A 21,014-nucleotide genomic window follows, 5' to 3' on the forward strand; every position below is an offset into this window, starting at 1 on the left:
AGTGGAGTTAAATTCTATAACTTTATGTTTAACTTTGGGTGCAAATGGAAAGTGTTTTCCACAACATTAACATTTTACAAATATAATAGAAATATTTGAGAATCCAAGATTGATATTATCTTTTTCTAAAATGATGTATTTTTCTGAAACTACCCTCACCACCCTGATGAGTGCATCATGACTAACTATCAAGCAGAGGTTATTATATAAAGTTCCTTAATGACTAATGACATTATGTATCTTTTTATGTCACTGTAATCTGCATTTCATTTTGAGAACTAACTACTGAAATCTTTTCTATTTTTTTCAGCTGTGTTGCTCAGTTTTAAAGACTGAACTTGAGAGTTCTCTCTATATTTTGAGTACTAGCGCTCTATAGGATGTGTGTGTGTGTGTGTGTGTGTGTGTGTGTGTGTGTGTGTGTGTGTGGTTTGAAGCTAGTTCTGTGCATTAAACTGTTATTTAACCTTTTGTGCCTTCAGATATACAAAAATTCTTAATCACTATGAGACCTAATCTTTCTCTTTTTAAAAATTAGTTCCAAGTGCTTGGAGGACTATTTTGTAAAATCAAATCTATCATGAAATATAACATTATGAAATGGATGAATAGTGAAGGCTCTCTCTTAAAGTAAGATGAGATCTCATAGCAGCAAGTGCTCTGTCAGACCAAGCATCCATGGCACCTTTGGGGGCTAATTTCTAGACGAAACATGACCTGCTAAAAGCATGAGTCGATCAACATGGAAAAGCATTTGTAAGCTTAAAGGGACAGACATTGAAGTCAGAGATCACAGCGAAGCAGAGCAAGAATATAAAGATCACCTCAACCAATGTCATTTCATGTGACTGTGGGACCTGAGATTACAAAGAACAATTCAAAGTGTTGTTTCTTGGTAACTATTATCAGTCCTTGAGATCCAAGGAAGTCTAAACTATCATAATTATCCTAGAATTTTATACACTTCCTTTACTCTGAGTCTTTCACAATGTGCACATCCCATGGTGCCATTATTTAAATAATGGGATATATGCTTGTATATTCTTAGGTTGTATAACTTTGCATATTCATGATATATCTATATAAAATACACATTTGTATTTTACATATCCATCATACACCTATCAACTATTTTTTTCAGGACAGAGTTTCTCTGTGTGGCTCTGGCTGTCCTGGAACTAGCTCTATAGACTAGACTGGCCTCACACTCAGAGATGCATCTGCCCCTACCTCCTGAGAGCTGGGATTAAAGGTATGTGCCACACTGCTCATGCAGCTACGTACATGTATCATTTTATTAGTCAGCAGACGAGAATAGCCTCTAGCAATGCTTGAATAAATGTACCCAGAGACCAAAATGTTTCAGTGTTCATTTCAATATATTAAATAATATATTATTTCTATTTTCTGAAACATATTCTATTTCTAGCACCCTGAAAATAAAACAAACCTTTGTAAAAAGCATGTAGTACATAGCTTTTACTTAGTTAAAACTCACTAACATGCACATGTAATAACAGAAAATTGATACTTTATTAATGTTCTACTTAGTTTAAAAGTAATTTCAAAACTTGGTTTTAGAAGGAACTGTACTGGAGCAAGAAATAGAACAAAAACACCTCTTCATAAATCCCAGCGGACTTCCCAGGTCAATATTTTCATAAAATCATCAGTGCTTCTACAAAATTAGATTTTATCTCTCTACTGAGTATTTCATTCCTAGAGAAATTTTACCTTGAAAATGTCTCAGGAAACAAAATGGGGAAAATATTTCTAGGATGATGACATCACTCTCAAAATATGAAGTTCCACTAGTGTAGGGGTAAAGTTAAACTAATATATTTTTAGGCAGATGGATACAGAATCATCTGTAGAGTGGAAAACTGACCCATACCAGGAGTCAGATGTTTGAGGCAAAGTAGATTTCTGGATTTTGGCAGCTTGTTCTATCCTTCCAAAACCCACCTACTTGACTATGTCACATAGGCACATAGGTAGAGAGACTTGGAAGCTTCATATGAATGTGGATCTGGCACAAAGAAATGTTGACTAAATGGACTACAGGCCCTTTCTGCCACTTTTGACTTATCTAAGAGCTCAAAGACTGTGTGTGTGTGTGTGGAGAGAGAGAGAGAGAGAGAGAGAGAGAGAGAGAGAGAGAGAGAGAGAACGAGAACACAAGGGGAGACATGAATTGAGAGGAGGAAGCAATGATGTCAGGTCTGTGTGTTATCCTCCCATCTCCAGCCACCAAATGAGTTTGGGGGTGGTGTTCAGTGGAAGGATTTACAGCAGAGATCTGAGTTACATAGGTTAGGGTAGGAAAAGAGTCAGCCTGGAGAACATGCTTATTCCTCTTCATGACTACAAGTATTTCAAGCACAAGTGGCAACATAGTATATGAGATTTGAGAAGCAAGGTTTTTCAATCTCATAGTTTCAACTGTGTAGGACAGTGGACCATGCCACCAAACAGAAGTAATAAAGTTGTAGCAAGTTCAGAACTCTGGTAAATCTCATAATTAAGAACATCAGGAGTTTGAACCAGCTCTGTACCAGGTTCCTACCCCGGAGCATGTGACCACAACACCCTACTGAGAGGACCATGACAACCAATCACATAGCATAGAACTGAGCGTTCTCCATGCTAATGAGGTATCTAGATAGGCCCTGAATATTTAGTCAGTGAGCTTCCTGTCCTGGGCATCCATTCCTGCAAAAGGTATTTAATCTCTGGTTCACCCTGAGTAAGACCTATGCATCCCCATCTGCCATAAATAAAATAGTTTGGGCAAACAGGGACTACCTCCTTTATCAAAAACCACTGTGGGGTGGGGGTGCATTTTTCATACAGAGCTGTGCCTAAGTCTCCCTTAGAAGCCTCTTTATATTCCTGGCACTCACTTAAAGCTAAACCAGATTTCCCCTGTCCCAGGCTCATTGCAGGCTTGTGGACTCCCATTCCTAACTCCTGGTGATGTCTGGGTACACAGGAGTTTGAGAACCACAGCCGCTGTCCCAGCCTCTGCTGTTTCTCACCCAAGGAAACACCAGCTGGGAGCCCTCTCTTAGACTGCATTTCATCTCCCCTGAGCAGCACACATAGGTGCTCTGGCATCCCAGTGGTGCACAACTGTGTCTAAAATAATATAAACCTGCACATACTATCTTCAGACCTAACTTTCTCTTGTCAGTTCCAGACTGAGATCCCCAACTGCATTCGCAACAACTCTGTTCAGCTCTCTCAAACATCTCAAATTCATTGTCTTAAAAACTTAGTTTGTAACTTCTTCCTTATGGAAACTACCCCATTGTCATTGTTTATATGTTAGTAGCATCCTTTCTGAGATCAGTAAGAATGACATCTTATTTGGAAGTTTAATAGGCATCTCAGACTTAATAAGGACAAAAGGAATTCAGATTTTCCCTGCTGAAAGCAGCTGAGATTGGAAGCAGACTTATACAACAAATAGCTATCATAAATGCTGCAAGTAACATGGATATAGGCTGGATTTTGATACATGTGCAACCAACAACCTGTTAGAAGTCTCCCATCTTCCACTACAGGAGTTATTTATTCTTCAATTTAACCTGAAGAGAATTTTTGCATTCAGATGGTCCTAGAAACATCCCATAATATACAGAATAAAATCAGAACTCCTTCCTCTGGCTCACATAACTCTCCATAATTTGGTCCTGTCTAGTCTTTTAAGTATATTAAATTTTGCTCTTAATTTACCCACCTTGTACAGCCACACAGGTACTCTCTGATCCTAAAGATACCAATAAGTTAGCGGCTTCCTAGTTATTTTTTTTTAAATCGATAGACTTTGTGACTGAATAACATTACATCTGTATATACATCATGTTTTCTTTACTTGTTGCACATCTCACTAGTTGCTGTGCACCACAGCTTTTGTATCTCCTTGGACAATGATTGGTACCTAAACCGATTCTATTCATCTTAGCTATTATAAACAGTGTTATCATAGAGCATCTCTTCATTATGTGAATTGCATTTCCTTTGGTTGGATAATATTTATATATAATATAATTTATATAAGATTTAAAACTAGAAGTGGGATTTTTGGATCATATGGTATATCTATTTGTAGTTTGATTGTGGAACTTTCATTCTGTTCTTCATGACAACCATGTATGAGAGTCCCCTTTTCTTCATATCTTGGCCCACATTCGAGGAACCCTGCTATTTTCAGAAAATGGATAGAATAGGAGAATACTATGTTAAAGTAAAATAAGCAAGGAACAGAAAACAGAAAGACATGAACCATATGTTCTTTTTCATATATGGAAGCTAAATAAAGCTGACCTGAATTTAGAATACTGATTGCTGATTACTTAAGGTTGGGGAGTGTGGAGATAGAGTATGTATGTATGTATGTATGTATGTATGTATGTATGTATGTGTATATGTATATATGTGCCGGATTTGATGAGAGGTGTGCAGTATACATTTGTTGAGATATCACAGAGAAAACTTAGTAACATAGCTGATACATGCTAATGAAATTAATAGAAAATACTGCAGGTGTAATAGACTGATGTTTAGAGATCTTTTATAGAAAAATTTAGCAGAAAGTTATTTCTCATATAGCCCATATTGTTTCCTACTACTAACATCTTACAGTCATGTGGTACCTATGTTAGGCTGATGAACCAATATTGATATGTTATTGTTAGCTAAAACCTATAATTGACAGTAGCTTAACTTTTTGTGCTTATTTTTGCATATAGACAAATGTATTATGATACGTGCTTATGCCCTGTTTGATCAGTTTCTTTGGTGATAATAGCACTGTACCAAATAGTTTACTGCCCTAAAAATTCCTTCCCTTCCCTCTGCTCAGCTTCACACCCCATCAACCTCTAACATACAAGGATCATTTTCTTACATCTGTAATTTTACCTATTCAATAATTCTATTCAATTGAAATCAAAATATGTATTCTTTCTAGATTTTTTTCACTCACCAAAATACATTTAAGGCTGTCTAATCTTATTTGGTGACCTGATTGATGGCTCATTTATTCTTGTCACTAAATACTATTCTACTATATCCATTCACTTATTGAAGGGTATCATTTTGATTTCACATTTTGGAAAATATAAATAAAGTTGTCATGGTCAAAAATGTCAACTCATTTGGAAAAGTAACAAGGAACATATATCATATGCTAAGACTATTTTTAGTTTTATAAGAAACTTTCAAAATGTCTTTCAAAGCTGCTGTATTATTTTGCATTTCTACCAGTAATGAATGAGTGCTTTTGTTAGCCCCTGTCCTTGCTAGCACTTGAGTTGTCAGTGTTTGGATTTTAACTGCCCTAATAGTTGTATGGTCTCTTTTAATTTGCAATTCCCTGATGACATATATTGAGTATTTTTCCATATCTTATTTGTAACTTGTACACTGTCTCTGATGAGAATCTGTTAAGATCTTTCAACCTGCTTTTATAATTTTTTCATTTGAAGTTAGCTTTAAGATTTCTTTGTATGATTTGGATGCAAATTTCATATTTCTGCAAATGTGTGGAATGTCTTTTAATTCTCTTAACACTTCAACAGAACAGAAGTTTTTAATTTTCATCAACACATGCAAGGTCACTTGGTTTTTCCTCATATGTTAGAGTTTTATACATTTGTAGTTTATATTTGGATTTGTATCCAACTGGAGTTAATTTTTATGACATAAGAGCTATCTCTACATTTTTTTTGCACGCAAATGTCTGGTAGTTTCAGTACCATCTGCTGAAAAGATGATACTCTCTTCAGTCTTTGTTCCTTTGTTGGCAATCAGTTTACTTTATTTATCTGGGCTAATTTCTGGATTTTCTCTTCCATTCTACTGATGATTTGTCTAGTATTATTCCAAAACTTCCTAGTCTTGAGGTTGACTATCATCATCCCTCAAGGATCATTCTCTTATTATTGTGGTAGTTATCCCAAGTCTTCTGCCACTCCATGTAAACTCAGAATTTATTTTATTAATGTTTACAAAATACTTTTCTGTGATTTTGATTAAGTTGCACTGACTCCATAGAACCCACTGGGAAGATATGATATCATAACCATACTGAATCATCCTACCCATGGGCCTGACCTCTCTCTATTTTGAACCTCTTTGATTTCTTTCATTAGAAAAAAATTCCTATTATGTGTGAGCATAAGGATGCAGTTAGTAATTATACTGGCTTAAAAAATGGACAGTGGTGAGATCTCTCTTCTCCCCCAACCTACAGGTAAATTCAGCTCTCACCCCTCATCACAAACTTTCCTGCAGTAGATGGAGATGATTACAGAATACACAACTAGTCAAAATGCAGAGAACAATGAACTGGTCAGAATACACAGAACCCCAATGTGATACATCTACAATGTGACACCTACATCTATGGTCCAGAAAATAGTGCAGTAGAGGTGGGTAGAAAGATGGTAAGAGAACCAGACATCTGCTATGAGACAGTGTCTTCTATATATGAGAGGGAATCTTAACAGTATGGCCACCTAAAGAAGACCTGCATAATTACAATACCAGCTAATATGTCAATACTACTGTGGATATTTTCAGAAGGTGCTACCCCTCCATGAACCACAGTCAATGACTGCTGAGAGATAGATAATCCATAAATATGCATTGAATATATACAATATTCTGAGTGCTTTTATAGATTCAGGTGTTACAACCAAGAAGAAGCAAAGCAACCACTCCCCACCACCACCACCTCCAGCCATGTTGGAGCTCATATTATGAGGATGGGTTGTCGGTATCAGATAACGATCCAAATCATATGTTAGCCATGCTATGCATTTGACAGGGGTGCATGAGATGAGAGAAAGAAGAGCAGAAATAGGGTATAAGAGGGGACATCATTATTTGATAATGTTACCAAGAAAGATCAGTGAATCAAAGTTTGAGGCTGGTGGAAACAAGCACATTTGGTAGAGGCCAGAGGAAAAGTAAGCCATTTTGGGAGCAGAAGTAGTGCTGAGAAGAAGAAAGAGGACCAGGGGCAGGATGAGGCAGGGGATGTGCCATAACATGTAACCCCCCCCCCCCATCATCAGAGTGAACTGGGGGCACTTACTGATTTCATACTGAAGGACTATATGATCCATCTTGTAGTATAAATGATCATTGTCTGCTAAGCAGAGAATAGATTAGAGTAGAAGTGCAAGAGAGCATGATGGGTTGGGCTAGGGAGAAATCCAAAAGACACTGAGACTGTGGAGGATCCATGGGGCTTGGTTTAGCAGAGCCAGGGACATTGGCTGATACTTTAGATATTATAAACAAACAAGTCTTAGTAGAACTAAAAACTATACCTGTAAACAAGTTCACTCAAAAACAAAGTCCTTAAATTAATACCAGTTACCCTGTGTAGCACAATATAATCCTTTAGTTTTCTGGACCAAAGATGGAGAAATAATCTCCCTAGGATAGCATGGAGGAAACATTTGTTCTACCATCTGCAGTGGCTTCTAGGGATTAGAGAGAGCTCAGTGGTGAGTACTTGCTTTGCAATCATGAAGATTTGAGTTCTGATCACCAGTAATCATGTAAACATCCAGGTATAGCCATGTATGCCTGAAGCCCAACATAGAGATGGAGCATGAGACCTAGGAGCATAGTGGAGGTTGCTATCCAACCAATCTAGCCAGTACACAGCTCCAGGTTTAGTGAGAGGCCCTGTCTCAAAATATTAATGTTGAGAATGAAAGAGAACATCCAGTGTTCTTCTCTAGCATCCCCATGTGTAAGCATCAGGGTGTGAGCCCACACATACACATGTATGTATATACATCACACACACACACACACACACACACACACACCACACACACACACACACCATAGCTTCTCAGTATTTGTCCTAAGGAAAACTTATGAGTTATTTTTAGAACTGAAGAAAAGAGGCAAAAAGATTGAGGATCCCAAAGCCCATGGGGGAAAGGCTGGAAGAATAAGATGCTTAACTTTGAACATGGTATGTATTAAGCTTTAAGGCTTATTAGATTTTAAAATTAAGTTATAGAGTGCAATTTGACATCTGGGTCTTTTCAAACAGGGGCAAAGAACACCTGCCTTTCCCTAAATCGTGATTTCTTCCATCAATGTGTCCTGTTTTATATGTGCTTATTCGAGGGCTTCTTTTCCTCTTTACTTGCTTAAATGCATTTCCCTCTTTGCTTTTACTATAGCATGTTGGGCACTGCTTTGTAATTATGAGCCAATTTATTCTTTTACCACATGGTTGTCTTGCTAATTCTCAACACACCACCTACTACAAAATAAACAATCAAAGAAATTCCGCTGAGCCATTGAAAGTCACAGGGCCCCATTCATCTCCTACACTCAGTTGTTGAGTTTCTTGATACTTAAGGCCACTTCTCATCTTCCGTAAAAAGCGCTGCCTGGCACATGCTGTTTTAATCAATGTGAATTACATTCTATTTTTATGGATGTGCTTTTCACATTCCCCTGGGCATGTAATTTATCAAGCATGACTAACATCTGGCATAGGGCGCCTCTAATGGCTTCCTTTTATGATTAGATCAATGAGCACCCGAATGAAGAGAGGACATATCTAGGAAGAGGATGCCTCTGAACTCTGAAAATGGTGTTAAGGAGAAAACATGGCAGGATGAAAACATTAACAACGAAATTGCTTCAGGGCACTAGAATCCTTATCCATGGAAACTTGGAGGCATTTTGGAAGATTTTCAGCAAGCAGTGATGTGGTGATTGACTTGATCTCTGAATACTTGAATACTTGAATGAATGTGTGCGCTTTTCTTTAGTGCTTAACATACTTAAAAGTCACAGCAAGCACAAAGCTACCATTAACAAACCAATTCTTACTTTTCCACCACATCGCCACAAGCCCTTGATTTTCAAAATACTGCACCCAGTTTTCAAAAATTCCGTGTAAAACTTAATATAAATACATCTTAATATATTTATAAAAAATTATTTAAAAATTGTTTTACATTCACTTATTTGCTATGTTGGACACTCGTGCCACAGCATGGGTGTGGAAGTCAGAGAACAACATGCAGAAATCTGTTGTATCCTTTCACCTTGTTGCCCTTTTGTATTAAACTCGGGCCATCAGGCTTGGTGGCAGGTACCTTTACTCACTGAGCCAGCTTACCAGCCCATGTGTCCTTTGTACACCAAGTGCGTGTCATGGTTAGTTTTCTATTACTGTGACAAAATATTGTGAACAAGGTAACTTAAAAAAAGAAGCATTTGGTTTGATTTAATATTTAAGAGGGTTAGAGCCCATGATAATAGAAGAAAGGAATATATGAGAGCTCATATCTTGATCCATAACCATGAGGTGCACGCACACACACACACACACACACACACACACACACACACATACACGGTTGGGAGAGCAGACAGAGAGAGAGACAGAGAGGGAGAGAGAGTGCGCTCTAGGAATGACATGAGCTTTTTGAAATCTCAAAGTGGAATACTTCCTTCAATAAGGCCACACCTTCTAATCCTTTCCAAACAGTTTCACCAACTTGGGAAGTGATTTCAAATACAGGAACCTATGAGGGTCATTCACATTTAAACCACCAAAGTATCCAGCTATATAGTTATTTGTAACACTGCTTTCTTTCATTCATTTTTATTCACTCCTTTCTTTCATTTCATATGTAAATATATATTTGTCCATGTGTATGTATATATATGTGTGTGTATATATATGCATTTGTTTGTCTATTCCTTTTTCCTTGTTCATAGTTCCATACATCTTATTATATAGATAGAATATGATCTAATTAAATTAATACCCAACAATTGACCATTCATTATTGGATATTTATTATTTCAAGAAATATACTGCAGTGAACAGTTTTGTGTATATAAAACACACTGTGTGTACATATGTATGAATGTTATGACTAATCATAAGACACTTTTTAAAAGGATATTTACTGTTATGATTCTTAACTGTAATTGCTATGTCTGAGAACCCCCATAAGACACTGGTGTCCACAAACACACGCTAAACAAAATTTAATCAGAATCCAGCTTTCTATGACCAAAGCCTTCCACATTCATTTTCAAGATTACTGGTGAGTCAAGAAGCAAATAGCAGATGTTGACCTTGCTATGATTAACGTAACAGAACTCAATTGAGTGCAGATGCAACCACTACTTTTTCAGCCACTCTGTGGCCCCATAACAGGCCGTAGTGGTGATGTCACAGTGTGGATCAATGCTCCAGCATGACTCACACCTGTCTTCTGAAACACTCCATTGTGGCTTTATTTCTGGGTGGAGTGGGGTGTGACTCACCCACTGACTCAACCCATCAACACCCTGAATCTGCTTATGAAAATACCACATGGGGATAAGTCTGCAACTACTCTCCTGTTTAGCAAGCACGTAAGGCACAGAGAGCCCCAACCTATAAAGGTTTTTTTGTTCTCTAAGCCTCACTGCAGGATACAGTCAGTTCTTAAGGTTTCCAGTCCTCCTCTTCTTCCCTTGCCAATCTTAACATCGTTATTTTAGCCATGTTTGTCACTCTGCTCCCCAATAGCACCATAAACAGAAGGTTGTTAAGGAGTAATTCAATAATTCAGTAATTCATGATGATTGATGGGTGTAATACCATGACTGAACACTTCAGGTAAATTCTTGTGTGTAATGATGGAGAGATATATAATTTATCTGTAAGTAAACAATATAAAGCTGATGATTGTCTGGGACCCTCCATCTTCACTAGGAACATGATAGCTTCATGGCCCATTTTGGCTGGATTCTTTTCTTTTAAGAAAGAGATTTGCTATACTATCCCAGTTAGCCCCAAATCCCAAGTTTAGTTGATGCCCCTGCCCTGACTTAGCCTCCCTGGTGGCTAGGATACTGGTGTGTGGCTCCCAATTTTTGTTCTGTTAACTCCTTTGCTTCTTCCTCTCAAGAGACAGCACTGCTTTCACCAAACCTTGCATGTTTCCTTGTTCCCTGTACAGTTCCAACACCTACATTAAATCAATGTCTGTTTTATATTTGTTCAGGCTTTCTAGACTCACCATAGATTTTTCTGGGACTGGATCATTTCATGGTAGAAGAGATTGCTACTATTCCATTCAGGAAACCTCATCCGTAGTTCAGAAAAAACAGTTCAGTGGTTCAGCCGTCATTAAGATCGGATACCCTTTCTGTCAACACACACACACACACACACACACACACGTATGTGCACCACTAAAATGAGCTGCAATGTCCATGGCTATTTCCACATTTAAGAACCCACCTGGGAAAGGTCATCTTTGCATCTTCTCTCTTTTACTCCATCCTGCTTGCCATCCTGAGTCAAGGCTCAGAGTGTGAGCAGACGGGAGGGATGGAACAGACATATTTGAACAGAAGAGGTCAGGCAGAAAGTGGCATAGTTATTCGGGAGCTGGGTAGAGTGTTGCCACAGGTGAGGCTGTATAAGAAGCGAGGCTGTACTTCCTCCAGGTGGTGCTTACTCAGGGTCAAGCCACCGTGTTTTGTTTTAGCTGTCTTTTCTCAGTTCCTCACACAACGGGCAGTTAAAAACAGCACATACCATCTGCAGGGGTCATTTCTTATTCCACCCCATTCATTGGTTGTTTGGAAATGCATGGAGCAACAGGAACCAACATACAGATGCCCCTAACTCTGAACACGCACTGGCTTGACACTTGCTTTCATGGGAAGCTCCATTTTGGAGAAACTGATAGTAATAGAAGATAATTCAGGTTCTGGCTTTACTGTGTATAACAGACATTAGCTGGGTGGCCTAGAGCAGCTGCCTTAATCTCGATTTCCTTTTCTGCACAACTGCCTGGCTATCTATGGACCAAGCAGTTAGTTTAGATAGTTTGTTATTGCCCTTGTTCTGCAGGAAAAGCGAAAGAAGTTCAAATGTGATTATATGAGTTCTATGAGTAAAGAAGACACATTAGTGGGAGAGCTATTGCAATCCAGATGATGCACACTAGGCAGAACATATGCCCATACGGTCCTTCAGCTCCTCTGTTTATATACAAACAGGTAACGAACAGAAGGAGAATGAGATCATGTATGTGCACTATGCACACAAGGACACCAAGAAACAAACACTTCTAAGAAAATAGCCATGCTCTCAGTGTTTACCTTTCCATAGGAAATACTGCATATACTGGCCAGTCAACGATGTACCTATATGGTTTCAAGTCAGCAGCTATATACATTTTTTATGTAATATTACTAACATCTCCCTGAAATATGCTTCATTTCAACTTATAATTGTGGCTCAATTTTCCTACAGTTAATAAAAATTTAAGCACACGTTTACTTAGGAGGCAGGGTGGTCCCTGATGAAGCATGTGGGCTTTGGGGCTGTCTAGCGACCGGTGTTTTACTTACAACAAAAATTAAAGACAATGTAATTATACATGGCACTGCTGTTGAAGCATGGGCACGTTCTGATTTTCTGAGATGTTGTTAGCATAAAAACCTCAGTTCATATTTCACTTAACTTAGGGCATACCTGCCCGTGGAATCCACAAACTAGTCTTATCTATAGTGAATCTCTATGTGTGCTCCCTCATCGGGGCTCGCTTTAAATTTACAGAAAAATGTTAAAGACTTAATAGCATCCAGACCCAAATGTACAGAGTTCTGAATTTGATCCTCAACTATCAAAAGCAGGATTCTTCCCACGCGCGTTGTCATTCCTCGCGTGACCCAGCATTATCTTGCTACCCTGTCCCCCAGCACGCCTACTGACTGGGGCTCATACTGGTGAGGATTTGCACATGGAACTAGAACTTGGAGAAGGTTTGTGCGTGCGGGTTCTGGAGCTGGTTTGCTGCTCCAAGTTTGCACCATGGGATGTTGGGGGCATAGCTGGGTCCCAGGTACACAGGTTTCTATGGAACTGCAGTAACCCAGCTCATTCTTCATCAGGACTCAGGGCCGGTTTCACGCTGCCAGAGAATTTTATTTCTGTCAAATGAAATCTTCACTGAGTCAGTCGTATTTGCAGCCTGGTTCTCGGCAGTTGGATACTGTTTCTGTATGGGATCCTTTCTCTTCTCTATCTGCTCTCTACTTTCAAACAGCTGGTCCAGGAACCAACCCACACAGACTTCCTAAATCTTGTAGTTGCCTGATTCTGGCAGCCATGGCTGTCCATTGTCCCAAAGGCTCCCCAAAGTGGACCCTTCTCTGAACTAAAACCTTGCACTTAGAACCTAAGGTTCTTTGCCTGGCCCCATGGAGGTCTGTGTGATCTCGCGTGATCTGGCTTTAGCCACTTCATGTATTTTCCAGTCCTGTATTCTTATCCACCATACTCCAGGTTACCTGCCCCTTTCCTGTGTCCACTTTTAGTCTCCTCTGAGCCTTTTGCTTGATGTTCGCTTGCTGCTTAACTCAGATCTCAGCTTATGTCTGAGTTCAACTGGGCTGCCACAAAATGATGCCAGATAAACGTATAAACCATGAGAATTTACTCTTCACGGTTTATTCTGAAGCCTGGGAATTCAAGATCGGGATATTCACTGTCAGGTGAAGAGCCGACCTCTCATGGATGGGTGTAGTCTCACTGAGCCAGCGCACAGTGTGAGAGGCTACCGTGCTCTCTGTTGCCATTCTTAAAACTGGCACCAATCCCATCCATGAGGGCTCCACCCCCATGATCTGACGACCCTTCAGGTATTCATCCATTAATATGGTCGGTCATGTTGGGATTAATACGTCAACATGAATTTTGGAAGGAGACAGCTGATTGCTATCCTATGCTGTTTTCTGAAGGAACTTTAGACAACAGTGACTTACATGACACTCTGTACATACTTTTATGACATTTACCGCATTCCTATTTATTTGTCAATTGTTCTGTACATGATTTTATTATCTAGAGTCTTCATTTAAGCTCCAGGAGAACAGGACCTCACTTGTCTCGGTTTCTGCCACATCTCAGCAACTAGAGTATCCTGGCATACAGTAGTCATAGCTGCTTATTAAATAAGTTAATATTAACTCCAGCCTGAGAAAGGGGAAGGAAGGGTCAAGCCTGGAATCCATCTGATTCTTCCACCTTCCTCACCCAGCTCAGTTCCTTTCTGAGGCTGCATTCCAATCAGCTGCAGGTTTGAACTGCAGAGTAAAAAGTAGCCATCAAGAAGCTGCTTTTAAAAGCTAAGGTTCCCTTGTATGAATAAAATAATGACATCTGTATTCTTAACAAAAGACTCATTTCTTCAACACATTGTTAAAATTCTAATAAAGCTAAAACCATACCCTAGCCTGTTCTTTCACTTGCCTCTTCACACCCCTGTCTTTTTTTCTTCGTGGCCAAACCTTAGGATCCCCCACAGAGGGCCGAGATGTCCTGGTGAGGTACTGAAGAGCTGAGGTCGCTGGGGACACAGCCCTGTACTCCTGCCAACTAATTGTGTCAGATGTTGACTGTGTGGGTCAGGCAGGATGCACAGTTGCCGGAGATGAAGAAAGATACAGTGTTGACAGAGGTGAATACAACCTATCCTGTTCTGAAAGACAGACAGAAAGAAAACTCCAAAGCACAACTTGAACTTAGGTAGCTTCTCCCAGAGCCGCTTGGCATTGGGCTGGAAAGCCAGGCCCTGGGTTGCTGTGAGGAATAGAGCAACTCAATGTAAACACAAGCCCAGAAAAGCCTTGACTCATAGCTGTGGTTGGGCACATGTTAGCTAGTCCACCCACACCCACGCACATGTCTATGTGCACGTGTGTGTGTTCATGCACACAGATGGTAGTGATTGTGGAAGAGCAGTACTTGGAACAGAGAGAGCAGTATCTGCGAAGGCAGTAGGCTGAATATGTCCATGGAACTGGAGGCAAGATTAAGCTACTTCTAGTGACACCTATATGAGTTCTTCAAATAGTATTTGCATTTTCCCATATTTTAAATAGTATTTTAAATACTATTTAAAATAGTATTTGCATGTCTCATTTCATAATGACACGAACTTTACATTATCAAGTGTTCTCTTCAGGTTACTTTGCTCACTCTTCAGAACAATCTCTAACTAGTTATCAGAAATAATACCACCTGGACAGGAGAAAACATTGAAACTTAATGACCAAGAGAATTCCCACAAGGTCATATCAGTGCTTGGATTCCCCTTTGGCCGCAGTTGGATCTAAGAAGCAGACTCTTCTCTAAGTTTTACTTTTAAGTAATTTACATTAGCCTAAAGAACTTCCCACATCCCCAGTAATTTTTAGAAATCAATATAATATAAAGGTCTGTCTAATTTTTCATGAAATTAATAGGTGGGGTTTCATATTTCAAAAAGATAAAACAGAATAGGTATTCAGTATTTATAAAGGGAAATTGAATTTACAAAAATGTGATATGATTTAAATAAACCACCTTTAGAATACTTTTAAAAGCTTTGTTTAGACGTGTATGATAGCACATGTTGAATAATCAAATTTATTGTATAAATATGCAAATCTAGAGTATATATTTTATTTCACATAGTTAAGACTCTAAGTTTTCATTAGTTCATCTTTACAAATCAACAGAAAAAAAGGACAAACTAAAGAAAAGAAAAATGTATAATCAGCTGTCAGAAGAGGAAACCCAAAAGCTCAACAGACCCCAGTTTGTAAAGTAATGCTAGTGTCTGTTCTTTGTCCTCTCTGATTCTTGCACACAGAACACACAGTCAATGTTGGCAACTCCCAACCCCATCTTAGCGAAGTGTCAAACATTGCCAATAGAATGCAAACGAAGGTAGGTGCCATATTTGCTGACAGGAAAGTCACTTTGCCTGACTTCTCCATACTTTAATAAAAAAAATACAGTATTTAAAAACTTAAACTTACATTTAAGAAAATAAACATTGTATGTTGTATGTTTTGTTATGTGTATAGAATGCATAATATATTGCTAGAATGTACATTTCTGTCTCCTCAAGCTTACAGAATTTTTTCCGATGGGCAATTTCAGAATTCTTCCTTCTTCTTTTTGGAATGTATAGTGTGCTATTGTTGCCTACAGTCACTGTCAGACATGATAGCGTATCCTGCCACTGCCAAAATGTGGATTAGTAGGCATTGGTTACATTTCCACCACTCCTGCGTCTTTACTCTCCCAGCCTCCCATGGCCAGCATTCAACTGTCAACTCTGATAAGATGAACTTTTTTAGGTTTCACAAGCACATGGTTTCACACAGCACTTGTCTTTCAGTTTGAGTCATTTCACGCCATAGAAGGATTTCCATTTCCATACGTCTTTCTGCAGATGACAGGATTTCAGTCTGCTTGTGCTGACTAGCATTCTACTGTGTGTATGCACTGCAGTCTTATGCCTCGTTCATCAGGTGTCACACACGGGTTGTCTCCATGCCATGGCTGTTATGAGTTAAGCTGGCATGAGCATGGCAGTGCAGCTGTCTCTTTGACTTATTGATTTCATTTCCTTAGGTTATATACACTGCTGGGGGATTTCTAAATCATGTGGTACTTCTCGCTTTACTGTTTTGAAGAATCTCCATACCATTTTACATAATGGCCATAATGACTAGAGTAATTTACATTATAAGCCAGCGGTATGCAGGTTCCCTCTTTCCCACCACGTAGTGAGCAATGCTTCTGTTATCATTGGTCTTTTGGATAATAGTCATTGTTAGAGAAGTAAGATGGTATGCCATTTTAATTTTGATTTCTATTTCACCAATGATTCATGATGTTCAGCATTTTTTTTTCATGTAAATGTCATTTGTATACTTTCTTTCAGGAACTGTCTGTTCAGACTATTACTCATTTTAAAATTAAGTAATTTGGGTTTATGCTATTGAACATTTGAATATAAAATTTTAAAAAAATGTCAGGATCTGGAGAGATGGCTCAGCAGTAAAAAAAACTTTTTGCTCATTCAGAGGACACGAGTTTGGTTTCTCTCACCCACATGGTGCCTCACAATCCTATATAGCCCCAGTTCCAGAGGATCCAATACTTTCTTTTGGTCTCTGTGGAAACTCCATGTACATGGTATGTAAACATACACGCAGGCAAAACACTCATACACAAAAACATAGAGTAAATACATTTCAAGTTAAAAAAATATTCAAATCATAACTATGCATTGATCAAATATATACACAATGTAACTAATGTACAAAAACACAAATTGAAAGTATTCATACCTGATTCTTGATAGTAGTTATTTTTTTGGCAAGCAAAGTAAGGAAATTCTGCTGTGGAGACAAAAGTAAAAAGAGCTTCAATGCTATCCATAGGGTTTAGTTTTTATGACTAAATACACTATATATATATATATATATATATATATATATATATATATATATATGTATATATATATATATATACACACACACACTAAATATACAAACAGAAATAAGCTAGACAGCTAGACATGGAACATACAGGGGACACTGGTTGTATAAATTGTTTTTGAAACCTATCATTCAATGATTTCAATGTAGATGCTTAAAACAGCCACAGTAAAAATCAGGATGGTTGGGAAAAATTCTCTTTTTGCCTCTGGAGATCTGGCTGTCAACATGAACTAGCATGTCAGCAAAAATAAAACATATATTAAAATCATCTTTGTTCTTTTGATATAATTTTTAAGATTAAAAAATGTGAAAACTTAATAGGTATTTTGTGTAAAAACTTCAACGATTATATTTTTGCATAAACCTCCCGCTTAGTATGTGTTGAAGAGAGCAAAACAAGATGAGCATCTCTCAAAAAAAAAAAAAAAAAAAGAAAGAAAGAAAGAAATCTAAACAAAGATTTTGTTTAGAAAGATGTCACAGCAGCTAAGAATACTTGCTCTTACCGAGGACCCTAATTCAGTGACTCACAACTATCAATAACTCCAGTTTCAGGGGGTCCAATGTTGTCTTCTGAACTCTAAAGACACTGCACATACATGCAATGTACGCATTGGTCTTGATGGATTTCAGGGACAAAAAATGAATATCAAATTGAGTGGGTAGGGAAAAGTGGGTGACTCTGGGAAGTTATTGGAGATGGGTGGGTAGGTAAATATGATCACACTGTATAAAAACTGTAAAGAACTAAACACAAGTTTAAAAATGATTCTGGGCTTTGGCTAGATTTTATTATAGTAACACACAGAATCACCACTCACTCATCATTAAGTGTTCTGCTAATTAAAATCATTGTTTTAATGTAACTTTCTCAATTTTTGTTCTTAGGATGTGATATGTAGGCTAGGCATGACAGCTCGTGTCTACAGTCCCAGCATTTGCAAGGTGGAATTAGGGGAATCCCCTTAAGTTCAAGACCATCCTGGTCTACAATGGTAACTCCAAACTAATCACAGCCCCAAACAAGACTCTATTCCTTATAATTAGAACATTAATAAACCTCCTTCCACCTGGTCCTTTCTGCTGGGGCAGACTTCTAGCTGGTCTGCTCTTGGGAAGACACCATATTCTAACCATCCCAGAGGATTTGCTGAATCAGAGCAGTTGGGCAGACTCCTAGCTGATCTGCTCCCATGAAGACACCATATTCTGACCCTTCCCAGAGGATCTGCCTCACTCAGAGCAGTTGTTAAGAACCCTCCCCAACAACCTGAAGTCCCAGAGCTACAGCTGGGAGACCAGCAGTGCACTAGGGATCTATCACCCACAAAAACCCCACCCTCCCGAATACCACTCCCCTTCTGCCCCCTCTGCCTGGTCCTTTCTGCTGGGGCAGACTCCTAGATGATCTGCTCCCATGAAGACACCATATTCTGACCCATCCCAGAGGATCTGCTGCACTTAGAGCAGTTGAGGCTCCACTGCACCCAGAGCAGTTGACTTTTAGCTGGTTTGCTCCCGTGAAGACACCATACCCTGACACATTGGCACAGATTCCTTCCAATCTGAGCTGGTGCTCTGAGCAGACCTTGAGCGCTACCTGCCTCTGGAACTAATCCCACAACATCCAGAGGCAGCAGGACTCCCAAGAGCTCTAACACCCCCAGGATCATAGAGGAAGCTGGACTCCCAGGAGCTCCAACACACCCAGGATCTCAGGATCACAGGATCATAGAGACCGATGGACTCTGAGGAGTTCTGACACAAACAAGATAACAGGAGAGACAGGCTCCAGTCAGAGACAGGGAGTGCAGGTAGTACTAGAGATAACCAGATGTCGAAAAGGCAAGCACAAGAATGTAAGCAACAGAAACCAAGGTTACCTGGCATCATCAGAACCCACTTCTCCCACCACAGCAAGTCCTGGATACCCCAATCACACTGGAAAAGCAAAATTCAGATTTAAAATCACTTCTCATAATGATGATAGCAGACTTTAAGAAGGACATAAGTAACTCCCTTTAAAAAATTAAAGGAAAACACAAGTAAACAGGTAGAAGCCCTTAAAGAGGAAACACAAAAATCCCTTAAAGAATTACAAAAAACCACAACCAAATTGGTGAAGGAATTGACCAACACCATCCAGGATCTAAAAATGGAAGTAGAAACAATAAAGAAATCCCAAAGGGAGACTACCCTGGAGATAGAAAACCTAGGAAGAGATCAGGAGTCATAGACACAAGCATCACCAACAGAATACAAGAGATAGAACAGAAAATCTCAGGTGCAGGAGATGCCATAGAAAACATTGACACAACTGTCAAAGAAAATACAAAAAGCTCCTAATCCAAAACATCCAGGAAATCCAGGACACAATGAGAAAACCAAACCTAAGGATAATAGGTATAGATGAGAATGACAATTCCTAACTTAAAGGGCCAGTAAATATCTTCAACAAAATTATAGAAAAAAACTTTTCTAATCTAAAGAACAAGATGCCTGTAAACATACAAGAAGCCTCCAGAACTCCAAATAGACTAGACTAGAAAGAAAATTCCTCTTGTCACATAATAATCAAAATATCAAATGCACAAAACAAAAAAGAATATTAAAAGCAGCAAGGGAAAAAGGTCAAATAACATGAAAGCAGACCTGTAAGAATTATACCAGACTTCTCACCAGAGACTATAAAAGCAAGAAGATACTGAACAGATGTCATATACAGACCCTAAGAGTACACAGATGCCAGCCCAGGCTACGATACCCAGAAAAACTTTCAATTACAAAAGATGGAGAAACCAAGATATTCCATGACAAAACTAAATTTACACAATATCTTTCCACAAATCCAGCTCTACAAAGAATAATAGATGGAGATCCAAGACAAGGAGGGAAACTACATCCTAGAAAAGGCAAGAAAGTAATCTTCTTTCAACAAAACCAAAAGAAGATAACCACACAAACATAATTCTACCTCTAATAACAAAAATAACAGGAAGCAACAATTACTTTTCCTTAACATCTCTTAATATCAATGGACTCAATTCCCCAATAAAAAGACATAGAATAACAGACTGGATATGTAAACAGGACCCAGCATTTCGCTGCATACAGGAAACACACCTCAGTGACAAAGAGAGACACTACCTCAGAGTAAAAGGCTGGAAAACAGTTTTGCAAGCAAATGGTGCCAAGAAACAAGCTGGAGTTGCCATTCTAATATGGAATAAAATTGACTTTCAACCAAAAGTTATCAAAAAAGATAAGGAAGGACAATTTATACTCATCAAAGGAAAAATCTACCAAGATGAATTCTCAATCTGAACATCTATGCTCCAAGTGGAAGGTCACACACATTCATAAAAGAAACTTTACTAAAGCTCGAAGCACACAATGCACTTCACAGAATAATAGTGGGGGATTTCAACACCCCACTCTCAGCAATGGACAACAGATCATGAAAACAGACACTAAGCAGAGACACAGTGAAACTAAGACAAGTTATAAACCAAATAGATTTAACAGATATTTATAGAACATCCTAAAACAAAAGAATATACCTTCTTCTCAGCACCTCATGATACCTTCTCCAAAGTAGACCGTATAATTGGTCACAAAACAGGCCTTGACAGATATAAGAAAATTGAAATAATCCCATGCAT

At 38.7% G+C, this 21,014-nt stretch overlaps 1 protein-coding gene across 4 annotated transcripts in view; it reads right to left on the reverse strand.

Moving 5' to 3' along the window:
• Positions 1–21,014, reverse strand: part of Psd3 (pleckstrin and Sec7 domain containing 3) — a 515,401-nt gene that overhangs the window by 452,544 nt on the left and 41,843 nt on the right. For all 4 annotated transcript variants that reach the window (XM_076914230.1, XM_076914229.1, XM_076914234.1 and 1 more), the window contains exon 2: positions 17,200–17,250. The gene's annotated coding sequence lies outside the window, so the exon portion shown is untranslated. The remainder of the gene's footprint in view (positions 1–17,199; positions 17,251–21,014) is intronic.

This window comes from Arvicanthis niloticus, chromosome 16 (genome assembly GCF_011762505.2).
Source record: "Arvicanthis niloticus isolate mArvNil1 chromosome 16, mArvNil1.pat.X, whole genome shotgun sequence".
In the NCBI taxonomy this organism is placed as follows: domain Eukaryota; kingdom Metazoa; phylum Chordata; class Mammalia; order Rodentia; family Muridae; genus Arvicanthis; species Arvicanthis niloticus.